Source organism: Triturus cristatus, chromosome 3_1 (genome assembly GCF_964204655.1).
Source record: "Triturus cristatus chromosome 3_1, aTriCri1.1, whole genome shotgun sequence".
Classification (NCBI taxonomy): Eukaryota; Metazoa; Chordata; class Amphibia; order Caudata; family Salamandridae; genus Triturus; species Triturus cristatus.
The window spans coordinates 415373185-415387108 of NC_140583.1; positions in this window are offsets into that span (position 1 = coordinate 415373185).

Genomic DNA, 13924 nt, shown 5'->3' on the forward strand with positions numbered 1-13924 from the left:
TTGGCATTCTTGACCAATTTTTTGGGGTAATTTCTTGCTCTGAGTTTCATTTCCAGGGTGTCTGCTTTTTCATGAAAGTCTAAAATTTCTGAACAATTTCTGCGGATGCGCAGAAATTGCCCTACCGGGAGGTTTTGTCTTAGGGCTTTGGGATGGAAGCTTTCAAAAAGCAGAAGGCTGTTTTTGTCGGTTGCTTTGTTGTGAACTCTTGTGCGTAGGCCTTCTGAAGATAGGTTGATTTCAAGGTCCAGGAATATTGCTCTTTCTTTGTCGATGGTATGTGTGAATCTCAAATGTGGATCAATGCTGTTTACCCATTCCATGAATGATTGTGCTTCTTCATTGGTACCCCTCCAGATGATCAGAACGTCGTCGATGTACCTCTTCCACATTTTGATTTGATCAAGGTAGGGGTTGGTTTCCTTAAAGATATGGTCCTCCTCAAATTGGTGTACGTAGAGGCATGCCAGACTGGGAGCGAATGTGCTCCCCAATGAAGTACCTTTGATCTGGTGGTATATCACGTCCTTGAATTCAAAAAAGTTCTCACATAGTGCCAGTTCTGCGCATTCCATTATGAAGTGTTGTGGTGTGACATAGTTCCAATCTTGGTTTAGAATTATTTGCTCTACCACTTGTAAAGTGCGCTTCTGTGGTATACTGGTATATAGCGCTTCAATATCCATGGTGACCAGGGTGTCTTCCATATGATTGATAGGAATGTCACGTAGGAGACAGAGAACATCCTTGGTGTCCCGTAGGTAGGTTCTTGAATTTTGGACAATAGGTCTCAGGAACCAGTCACAAAACTGGGATAGGGGTTCTAATATGGAACCGATCCCAGAGACTATGGGTCTTCCATTTTTGTGGGACCCTGTTTTTATGAATCTTCGGCAGGGTATAGAACCTGGGCATCCTAGGGTTCTCATTAATGAGGAAGTCTGCTTCATGTTGTGTAATCCAGTTGTTGGCGGTGGCTTCTACCACGATGGACTTTATTTTGGTCATTAGGCGTCCAGTAGGGTCCGTCTGATAAACCTCATAGCTGGTTGCATCGGCTAATAGTCTCAGGCACTCTTGATCGTATGCGTTTGTGTCCAGGATCACTGTGGCCCCACCTTTATCCGCTGGTTTAATCGTGATGTCTCTGTTGGTTTTGAGATTTGACATCGCGGATTTTTCTTCCCGGGTTAGGTTTTGGAAGCCTTTTAGATTGTGAAAATCGATCTTTTCAATTTCTGCCAATACTGCCTGTTCAAAAGCCAGAACCTGGCATGGAATGGATTGTATAGGTGGGCAAAAGGTAGATTTATTTCTTTACACTGACCTGCTCCCTGCTGACGAGAGGCAACTACCTCGAAACACGTGTCCAGGGATGGCTAACGCAACACATACTGTTCTTTTTACACATCGTGGCATAGGCGTACCCGCCGTCGCCACTACATTTACCACAGTCCTTTGGGGCAACTTGCTGGTGTGACGAGCAGTGTGCGACCTACTTCTGCACAATTTATTACGGCTCCCTTGAGCCAACGGGCTGACGAGCCTTGGATCTGCACCTGCGCGCCATGAGAGGTACTTGACCTGTTTTTAATTACATTTTGGCAGTCCACACGGCACCCCTTTACACTGACCTGCTCCCTGCTGACGAGAGGCAACTACCTCGAAACACGTGTCCAGGGATGGCTAACGCAACACATACTGTTCTTTTTACACATCGTGGCATAGGCGTACCCGCCGTCGCCACTACATTTACCACAGTCCTTTGGGGCAACTTGCTGGTGTGACGAGCAGTGTGCGACCTACTTCTGCACAATTTATTACGGCTCCCTTGAGCCAACGGGCTGACGAGCCTTGGATCTGCACCTGCGCGCCATGAGAGGTACTTGACCTGTTTTTAATTACATTTTGGCAGTCCACACGGCACCCCTTTACACTGACCTGCTCCCTGCTGACGAGAGGCAACTACCTCGAAACACGTGTCCAGGGATGGCTAACGCAACACATACTGTTCTTTTTACACATCGTGGCATAGGCGTACCCGCCGTCGCCACTACATTTACCACAGTCCTTTGGGGCAACTTGCTGGTGTGACGAGCAGTGTGCGACCTACTTCTGCACAATTTATTACGGCTCCCTTGAGCCAACGGGCTGACGAGCCTTGGATCTGCACCTGCGCGCCATGAGAGGTACTTGACCTGTTTTTAATTACATTTTGGCAGTCCACACGGCACCCCTTTACACTGACCTGCTCCCTGCTGACGAGAGGCAACTACCTCGAAACACGTGTCCAGGGATGGCTAACGCAACACATACTGTTCTTTTTACACATCGTGGCATAGGCGTACCCGCCGTCGCCACTACATTTACCACAGTCCTTTGGGGCAACTTGCTGGTGTGACGAGCAGTGTGCGACCTACTTCTGCACAATTTATTACGGCTCCCTTGAGCCAACGGGCTGACGAGCCTTGGATCTGCACCTGCGCGCCATGAGAGGTACTTGACCTGTTTTTAATTACATTTTGGCAGTCCACACGGCACCCCTTTACACTGACCTGCTCCCTGCTGACGAGAGGCAACTACCTCGAAACACGTGTCCAGGGATGGCTAACGCAACACATACTGTTCTTTTTACACATCGTGGCATAGGCGTACCCGCCGTCGCCACTACATTTACCACAGTCCTTTGGGGCAACTTGCTGGTGTGACGAGCAGTGTGCGACCTACTTCTGCACAATTTATTACGGCTCCCTTGAGCCAACGGGCTGACGAGCCTTGGATCTGCACCTGCGCGCCATGAGAGGTACTTGACCTGTTTTTAATTACATTTTGGCAGTCCACACGGCACCCCTTTACACTGACCTGCTCCCTGCTGACGAGAGGCAACTACCTCGAAACATGTGTCCAGGGATGGCTAACGCAACACATACTGTTCTTTTTACACATCGTGGCATAGGCGTACCCGCCGTCGCCACTACATTTACCACAGTCCTTTGGGGCAACTTGCTGGTGTGACGAGCAGTGTGCGACCTACTTCTGCACAATTTATTACGGCTCCCTTGAGCCAACGGGCTGACGAGCCTTGGATCTGCACCTGCGCGCCATGAGAGGTACTTGACCTGTTTTTAATTACATTTTGGCAGTCCACACGGCACCCCTTTACACTGACCTGCTCCCTGCTGACGAGAGGCAACTACCTCGAAACACGTCTCCAGGGATGGCTAACGCAACACATACTGTTCTTTTTACACATCGTGGCATAGGCGTACCCGCCGTCGCCACTACATTTACCACAGTCCTTTGGGGCAACTTGCTGGTGTGACGAGCAGTGTGCGACCTACTTCTGCACAATTTATTACGGCTCCCTTGAGCCAACGGGCTGACGAGCCTTGGATCTGCACCTGCGCGCCATGAGAGGTACTTGACCTGTTTTTAATTACATTTTGGCAGTCCACACGGCACCCCTTTACACTGACCTGCTCCCTGCTGACGAGAGGCAACTACCGCGAAACACGTGTCCAGGGATGGCTAACGCAACACATACTGTTCTTTTTACACATCGTGGCATAGGCGTACCCGCCGTCGCCACTACATTTACCACAGTCCTTTGGGGCAACTTGCTGGTGTGACGAGCAGTGTGCGACCTACTTCTGCACAATTTATTACGGCTCCCTTGAGCCAACGGGCTGACGAGCCTTGGATCTGCACCTGCGCGCCATGAGAGGTACTTGACCTGTTTTTAATTAAATTTTGGCAGTCCACACGGCACCCCTTTACACTGACCTGCTCCCTGCTGACGAGAGGCAACTACCTCGAAACACGTGTCCAGGGATGGCTAACGCAACACATACTGTTCTTTTTACACATCGTGGCATAGGCGTACCCGCCGTCGCCACTACATTTACCACAGTCCTTTGGGGCAACTTGCTGGTGTGACGAGCAGTGTGCGACCTACTTCTGCACAATTTATTACGGCTCCCTTGAGCCAACGGGCTGACGAGCCTTGGATCTGCACCTGCGCGCCATGAGAGGTACTTGACCTGTTTTTAATTACATTTTGGCAGTCCACACGGCACCCCTTTACACTGACCTGCTCCCTGCTGACGAGAGGCAACTACCTCGAAACACGTGTCCAGGGATGGCTAACGCAACACATACTGTTCTTTTTACACATCGTGGCATAGGCGTACCCGCCGTCGCCACTACATTTACCACAGTCCTTTGGGGCAACTTGCTGGTGTGACGAGCAGTGTGCGACCTACTTCTGCACAATTTATTACGGCTCCCTTGAGCCAACGGGCTGACGAGCCTTGGATCTGCACCTGCGCGCCATGAGAGGTACTTGACCTGTTTTTAATTACATTTTGGCAGTCCACACGGCACCCCTTTACACTGACCTGCTCCCTGCTGACGAGAGGCAACTACCTCGAAACACGTGTCCAGGGATGGCTAACGCAACACATACTGTTCTTTTTACACATGGTGGCATAGGCGTACCCGCCGTCGCCACTACATTTACCACAGTCCTTTGGGGCAACTTGCTGGTGTGACGAGCAGTGTGCGACCTACTTCTGCACAATTTATTACGGCTCCCTTGAGCCAACGGGCTGACGAGCCTTGGATCTGCACCTGCGCGCCATGAGAGGTACTTGACCTGTTTTTAATTACATTTTGGCAGTCCACACGGCACCCCTTTACACTGACCTGCTCCCTGCTGACGAGAGGCAACTACCTCGAAACACGTGTCCAGGGATGGCTAACGCAACACATACTGTTCTTTTTACACATCGTGGCATAGGCGTACCCGCCGTCGCCACTACATTTACCACAGTCCTTTGGGGCAACTTGCTGGTGTGACGAGCAGTGTGCGACCTACTTCTGCACAATTTATTACGGCTCCCTTGAGCCAACGGGCTGACGAGCCTTGGATCTGCACCTGCGCGCCATGAGAGGTACTTGACCTGTTTTTAATTACATTTTGGCAGTCCACACGGCACCCCTTTACACTGACCTGCTCCCTGCTGACGAGAGGCAACTACCTCGAAACACGTGTCCAGGGATGGCTAACGCAACACATACTGTTCTTTTTACACATCGTGGCATAGGCGTACCCGCCGTCGCCACTACATTTACCACAGTCCTTTGGGGCAACTTGCTGGTGTGACGAGCAGTGTGCGACCTACTTCTGCACAATTTATTACGGCTCCCTTGAGCCAACGGGCTGACGAGCCTTGGATCTGCACCTGCGCGCCATGAGAGGTACTTGACCTGTTTTTAATTACATTTTGGCAGTCCACACGGCACCCCTTTACACTGACCTGCTCCCTGCTGACGAGAGGCAACTACCTCGAAACACGTGTCCAGGGATGGCTAACGCAACACATACTGTTCTTTTTACACATCGTGGCATAGGCGTACCCGCCGTCGCCACTACATTTACCACAGTCCTTTGGGGCAACTTGCTGGTGTGACGAGCAGTGTGCGACCTACTTCTGCACAATTTATTACGGCTCCCTTGAGCCAACGGGCTGACGAGCCTTGGATCTGCACCTGCGCGCCATGAGAGGTACTTGACCTGTTTTTAATTACATTTTGGCAGTCTACACGGCACCCCTTTACACTGACCTGCTCCCTGCTGACGAGAGGCAACTACCTCGAAACACGTGTCCAGGGATGGCTAACGCAACACATACTGTTCTTTTTACACATCGTGGCATAGGCGTACCCGCCGTCGCCACTACATTTACCACAGTCCTTTGGGGCAACTTGCTGGTGTGACGAGCAGTGTGCGACCTACTTCTGCACAATTTATTACGGCTCCCTTGAGCCAACGGGCTGACGAGCCTTGGATCTGCACCTGCGCGCCATGAGAGGTACTTGACCTGTTTTTAATTACATTTTGGCAGTCCACACGGCACCCCTTTACACTGACCTGCTCCCTGCTGACGAGAGGCAACTACCTCGAAACACGTGTCCAGTGATGGCTAACGCAACACATACTGTTCTTTTTACACATCGTGGCATAGGCGTACCCGCCGTCGCCACTACATTTACCACAGTCCTTTGGGGCAACTTGCTGGTGTGACGAGCAGTGTGCGACCTACTTCTGCACAATTTATTACGGCTCCCTTGAGCCAACGGGCTGACGAGCCTTGGATCTGCACCTGCGCGCCATGAGAGGTACTTGACCTGTTTTTAATTACATTTTGGCAGTCCACACGGCACCCCTTTACACTGACCTGCTCCCTGCTGACGAGAGGCAACTACCTCGAAACACGTGTCCAGGGATGGCTAACGCAACACATACTGTTCTTTTTACACATCGTGGCATAGGCGTACCCGCCGTCGCCACTACATTTACCACAGTCCTTTGGGGCAACTTGCTGGTGTGACGAGCAGTGTGCGACCTACTTCTGCACAATTTATTACGGCTCCCTTGAGCCAACGGGCTGACGAGCCTTGGATCTGCACCTGCGCGCCATGAGAGGTACTTGACCTGTTTTTAATTACATTTTGGCAGTCCACACGGCACCCCTTTACACTGACCTGCTCCCTGCTGACGAGAGGCAACTACCTCGAAACACGTGTCCAGGGATGGCTAACGCAACACATACTGTTCTTTTTACACATCGTGGCATAGGCGTACCCGCCGTCGCCACTACATTTACTACAGTCCTTTGGGGCAACTTGCTGGTGTGACGAGCAGTGTGCGACCTACTTCTGCACAATTTATTACGGCTCCCTTGAGCCAACGGGCTGACGAGCCTTGGATCTGCACCTGCGCGCCATGAGAGGTACTTGACCTGTTTTTAATTACATTTTGGCAGTCCACACGGCACCCCTTTACACTGACCTGCTCCCTGCTGACGAGAGGCAACTACCTCGAAACACGTGTCCAGGGATGGCTAACGCAACACATACTGTTCTTTTTACACATCGTGGCATAGGCGTACCCGCCGTCGCCACTACATTTACCACAGTCCTTTGGGGCAACTTGCTGGTGTGACGAGCAGTGTGCGACCTACTTCTGCACAATTTATTACGGCTCCCTTGAGCCAACGGGCTGACGAGCCTTGGATCTGCACCTGCGCGCCATGAGAGGTACTTGACCTGTTTTTAATTACATTTTGGCAGTCCACACGGCACCCCTTTACACTGACCTGCTCCCTGCTGACGAGAGGCAACTACCTCGAAACACGTGTCCAGGGATGGCTAACGCAACACATACTGTTCTTTTTACACATCGTGGCATAGGCGTACCCGCCGTCGCCACTACATTTACCACAGTCCTTTGGGGCAACTTGCTGGTGTGACGAGCAGTGTGCGACCTACTTCTGCACAATTTATTACGGCTCCCTTGAGCCAACGGGCTGACGAGCCTTGGATCTGCACCTGCGCGCCATGAGAGGTACTTGACCTGTTTTTAATTACATTTTGGCAGTCCACACGGCACCCCTTTACACTGACCTGCTCCCTGCTGACGAGAGGCAACTACCTCGAAACACGTGTCCAGGGATGGCTAACGCAACACATACTGTTCTTTTTACACATCGTGGCATAGGCGTACCCGCCGTCGCCACTACATTTACCACAGTCCTTTGGGGCAACTTGCTGGTGTGACGAGCAGTGTGCGACCTACTTCTGCACAATTTATTACGGCTCCCTTGAGCCAACGGGCTGACGAGCCTTGGATCTGCACCTGCGCGCCATGAGAGGTACTTGACCTGTTTTTAATTACATTTTGGCAGTCCACACGGCACCCCTTTACACTGACCTGCTCCCTGCTGACGAGAGGCAACTACCTCGAAACACGTGTCCAGGGATGGCTAACGCAACACATACTGTTCTTTTTACACATCGTGGCATAGGCGTACCCGCCGTCGCCACTACATTTACCACAGTCCTTTGGGGCAACTTGCTGGTGTGACGAGCAGTGTGCGACCTACTTCTGCACAATTTATTACGGCTCCCTTGAGCCAACGGGCTGACGAGCCTTGGATCTGCACCTGCGCGCCATGAGAGGTACTTGACCTGTTTTTAATTACATTTTGGCAGTCCACACGGCACCCCTTTACACTGACCTGCTCCCTGCTGACGAGAGGCAACTACCTCGAAACACGTGTCCAGGGATGGCTAACGCAACACATACTGTTCTTTTTACACATCGTGGCATAGGCGTACCCGCCGTCGCCACTACATTTACCACAGTCCTTTGGGGCAACTTGCTGGTGTGACGAGCAGTGTGCGACCTACTTCTGCAAGATTTATTTCTTAGATCAGTATGTCCATCGTCCTTCGGTTTGTTTATTTCAGAGTCTACAAAGAAGGCCCTGAGTCTGATTTTCCGAAAAAAATGTGCCATTTCGGTATGTAGGGTAAATGGATCATTTTGGGGAGTGGGTACAAAGCCTAAACCTTTCTGTAGTACTGATTGTTCAGGTCCTGATAGTTGGTAATTACTCAGGTTCACTATGTTCGTGTCTGTTTGCTCGTTGAGGCTGTGGTGTCTTTGCCCCTGCTCCTTGTTACTTCGCCTAGTTGGTCTTCCGCGGTTTCCTCCCAGTGTACTCTTGGTCCTCTCCATTGTTTCTGATTTCCTCTGCCTCGTCCCCTGCCCCTGGATAAAAAAAGTTGTGGGCCGGGATAATAGCCAAAGTTCGGCGGATAGAACGGTGGTTGCTGCCAAAATCCATACGGATTCATTAGAGGGGCGTACATCTGTTGGTTATGGTGCGGTCTTTGTTGTTGACCTTGGTTGGTAGTACCTCCATTGTCTTCTTCGCCGCTTTCAGATGTACTGCGCTCATCTCCTGAACTGAAAGTCCAGTTCAGGGGAGTTGGACGGGGGCGTTGTTGCTGCTGTCGTCTCCTTGTAGGTTGGGGTTCTGGAGCCTTGTCGTAGTACTCATCAGTCGTATAGGGGTAGACTGTATCCCTATTGAATTTCAAGACATCCTTTTGAAGTTTGGTAATCTTTGACTGGGTGAGGAATTTCCGGTATTCTTGATGGTCGTTATTGATATCGTCTAATTTTTTCTTAAAGATTTTGATATCAATAGTCGTTTTAAGTCGACTCTCGCTCTGCTGGATCTCAACAAGAAGGGCATCCGCCAGTTGTCTTGCCGTGTTAATAATGAGCGCCAGCCAGTCCTTGGTACATTTCCAGGCTATACCGGACCAGTTGATCCTGAATTCTTTATTGTTCAGAAAGAGTCGTGGTTCGTTGGTGACTATCAGGCCCCTGGGAGCGGTGTTCTTCCTCAGGTATTCTGTCATAAAAGCTCCATGAAGAGCTGTTCTTATCTGTTCTTTCTTCTTGGTTGTTAGAGCTTCCCATTCGTCAGAGTTTTTTACGGTGCATGCTACTACTGTTTCTGCCAGTAGTGAGGGGGTTCTCAGTATTTCTGTAAAGGTGTCTTCGTCAAACATGACTTCCGTCTCCATTATTAAGGAGGTGGATTGTGGCTACACCACGGACTTCCAATGTAATTATAGTATATGGGACGTTTGGCTTTTATCCAATACAGTCCTCGAAAGACTCCCAGTTGTGGAGTAGGCCCTAGTTAATGTTCCCACAGCCAAGAGGCTGTACAAAGCAAAGAACCACAGTTACACCAAGGGTCTGGCCCGCTGAGGGAACTAGAGGCGTTAGGGCACTAGAGAACGGTCAGCCTCCAACCAAAGCTATGAACCACAGAAAGGACCGTCCCTAGTTGTCTTAAGAGATGCCCAATTTAGTGGGGGCAAATCACAAAAATTGACGGACTGGCATCACACACCACCAGGTGTCATGCTTCATCATCTGCCAGTCCTCGCCCTCTAAAAACCACGTTTGATAGAGGGCGGGCATACACCTGAAGACAGGGATGCACTTCTAGACTAAGTGGGGGCCCAAACAAAAAAAGGAGTGAGTGAATTTAAAAACCATCATAGTATACCTGAACAATTTTTATTCTATGGGGTTACTATGTGGGATTAACATATATAAGTGCGGTGAGTGGGGACCTTATCATCCCGTCGCCGCTGTGAATCAGTGATTGTTAATAGGGGGTCAACATGTTTCTGCCTGTATTGTCCACTTGGGTACGTGGCATTTGTCAGGACCTTAAATATTGGGCTCCCATCTTACCACTGGGGGCGTAGGCCTATAGCCAGCTGCCACCTGTTTAGAGAAACTTGTAAGAGAGAGGGGGTGAGACAAACATAAAATACTCAAAATGGTTGTCATTCGGTAGACCTTGATGTGTCACAGTCACGCTCCATACTTACTGCTCTCTCCTAAAGTGAAAAGGTGAAAAATGTATATGAGTGTCAGGCATCTGTGTTCACTGACATTCATGTGAAACAAATATAGAAGTCTTAACCTATTGGAAAAACCTATTTGCCCCATGGGAGGGGTAGGGGGGAAATCCTTGTGGCCACATTCTGGTGGGAGACGATAAAGGATGAAGACAAAAGGGTTAAAAACCAGACTGGTTGGGAAGGTATATCAAAGATACTGAATTAGTTAGCAGAAAAAACCGTCAGGGCGTGCTTGGTCTACTATAGTTTCAACCTGTTGGAAGAAGAAATCAGAACAATGACTTACAGTTCAAGGCGTACTTCCCGCTAGAAAACCTAGTGCTGCATGCGTCCAGCCTCCTCCCCGGTGACATTAAGTGTAGTGCGCAGCAAGCTTTTATACTGTTGGGTGGGGTCGTGGCATGCGATATGGGTTTCAGGTGAGCGTGGCGCACAGTGATGATGCTGCATTTCCTGTGTCCTGAGCGAAGCATGCAGAAAGGACTGCACGTTGCCTGTTTGTTGCCTGACCCTCGTTGGGGTGTGTCAGCACATGGCGCTGCTCTATGACACGCCGCTTCCTGTGTCCCGTCATTACCTCAGATGATTGCCTGGGGTGGGGTGGGACCAGCTGTGGTCCAATGAGAGCGCCTGCCATAGTTTCTGGAGATATTTAACGTGTGTAGACAAGTTATATAGAAATATGGGGAACATGTGCCCTGCTCATGAGTATTATTTCATGACGGGAGCAGTTACGAGTATTTATACAGAAGAAAGGAAGAGAAAACAAACCCAGATTGTTTACAGTCAGGGTGGCGGTGTGGTCAAACCTACAAGTAGTGCACAAGTTGATTTTACAGCTACCGCATGATTGCTGATCAAGATGATTCTAGTTTTAGGGAGTAAGGGAAACTGCGTGTAGCTCTATTCACATGTATTACTGTGTCTATTGTTTGTGTTTTTGTCTTTATAATGGGTACTGTTAAAGTGTATGTTTTAGTGAGAGCTAAGGGAAGTTACTTCATTTGTAGCCATGGGATATCATCGTTCAATCTGTTTTTCCATGTCCCAAGGCGAAACACCCAACGCTGTTCTCTAACATGTAAGACATGTGAGAGGCAGCCATTGCGCTTCTGTACTACTTCCAGTACCGTCCATCTTAGATCTTTATCAGAGTGTTCTTTCTCAAGGAAGTGTTTTGTTAATTTGGTGTTATCTTTCTTCCTTCTGATAGTGCTCCGGTGCTCACTAATTCTGATCTTTACACGCCTAGTAGTCATGCCAACATACATGAGTTGGCAAGGGCATTTGAGTAGGTACACTACATTTTCTGTGTTGCAGTTAGAGAAGTTCTTCTGAGTCCATGGCCGCTCAGTACCTATGTCCACTTCTTTTGTGGTGGCCGTGAATTGGCATGATACTTAATCGCCACAGGGGTAATGTCCAGTTGGTCGTTGGTGGCCCCATAGTGTCAGTTGGTTGTCATCTGTAGCGGCTGGTGGTTTTGTATGGACTAGTTCATCCTTGATGTTCCTACTGCGTTTGTACGCAAATAGGGGTTGGGTCCAGACTTTGTCGCTGGTGTTTAATATGCGCCATTTCTTTTGAATAATGTTCTGAATTTTGTTGGACGCTAGGGTAAAGGTGGTGACACACACCATCTGGTTCGCCGGCTCCTTTGGCGTATTTTCTAAAAGAGCTGCCCGGTTGTTGTTTCGAGCTCTTTTTTTGGCATTCTTGACCAATTTTTTGGGGTAATTTCTTGCTCTGAGTTTCATTTCCAGGGTGTCTGCTTGTTCATGAAAGTCTAAAATTTCTGAACAATTTCTGCGGATGCGCAGAAATTGCCCTACCGGGAGGTTTTGTCTTAGGGCTTTGGGATGGAAGCTTTCAAAAAGCAGAAGGCTGTTTTTGTCGGTTGCTTTGTTGTGAACTCTTGTGCGTAGGCCTTCTGAAGATAGGTTGAGTTCAAGGTCCAGGAATATTGCTCTTTCTTTGTCGATGGTATGTGTGAATCTCAAATGTGGATCAATGCTGTTTACCCATTCCACGAATGATTGTGCTTCTTCATTGGTACCCCTCCAGACGATCAGAACGTCGTCGATGTACCTCTTCCACATTTTGATTTGATCAAGGTAGGGGTTGGTTTCCTTAAAGATATGGTCCTCCTCAAATTGGTGTACGTAGAGGCATGCCAGACTGGGAGCGAATGTGCTCCCCATTGAAGTACCTTTGATCTGGTGGTATATCACGTCCTTGAATTCAAAAAAGTTCTCACATAGTGCCAGTTCTGCGCATTCCATTATGAAGTGTTGTGGTGTGACATAGTTCCAATCTTGGTTTAGAATTATTTGCTCTACCACTTGTAAAGTGCGCTCCTGTGGTATACTGGTATATAGCGCTTCAATATCCATGGTGACCAGGGTGTCTTCCATATGATTGATAGGCATGTCACGTAGGAGACAGAGAACATCCTTGGTGTCCCGTAGGTAGGTTCTTGAATTTTGGACAATAGGTCTCAGGAACCAGTCACAAAACTGGGATAGGGGTTCTAAAATGGAACCGATCCCTGAGACTATGGGTCTTCCTGGTGGTGGGACCCTGTTTTTATGTATCTTCGGCAGGGTATAGAACCTGGGCATCCTAGGGTTCTCATTAATGAGGAAGTCTGCTTCATGTTGTGTAATCCAGTTGTTGGCGGTGGCTTCTACCATGATTGACTTTATTTTGGTCATTAGGCGTCCAGTAGGGTCCGTCTGATAAACCTCATAGCTGGTTGCATTGGCTAATAGTCTCAGGCACTCTTGATCGTATGCGTTTGTGTCCAGGATCACTGTGGCCCCACCTTTATCCGCTGGTTTAATCGTGATGTCTCTGTTGGTTTTGAGATTTGACATCGCGGATTTTTCTTCCCGGGTTAGGTTTTGGAAGCCTTTTAGATTGTGAAAATCGATCTTTTCAATTCCTGCCAATACTGCCTGTTCAAAAGCCAGAACCTGGCATGGAATGGATTGTATAGGTGGGCAAAAGGTAGATTTATTTCTTAGATCAGTATGTCCATCGTCCTTCGGTTTGTTTATTTCAGAGATTCACACATACCATCGACAAAGAAAGAGCAATATTCCTGGACCTTGAAATCAACCTATCTTCAGAAAGCCTACGCACAAGAGTTCACAACAAAGCAACCGACAAAAACAGCCTTCTGCTTTTTGAAAGCTTCCATCCCAAAGCCCTAAGACAAAACCTCCCGGTAGGGCAATTTCTGCGCATCCGCAGAAATTGTTCAGAAATTTTAGACTTTCATGAAAAAGCAGACACCCTGGAAATGAAACTCAGAGCAAGAAATTACCCCAAAAAATTGGTCAAGAATGCCAAAAAAAGAGCTCGAAACAACAACCGGGCAGCTCTTTTAGAAAATACGCCAAAGGAGCCGGCGAACCGGATGGTGTGTGTCACCACCTTTACCCCAGCGTCCAACAAAATTCAGAACATTATTCAAAAGAAATGGCGCATATTAAACACCAGCGACAAAGTCTGGACCCAACCCCTATTTGCGTACAAACGCAGTAGGAACATCAAGGATGAACTAGTCCATACAAAACCACCAGCCGCTACAGATGACAACCACCTGACACTATGGGGC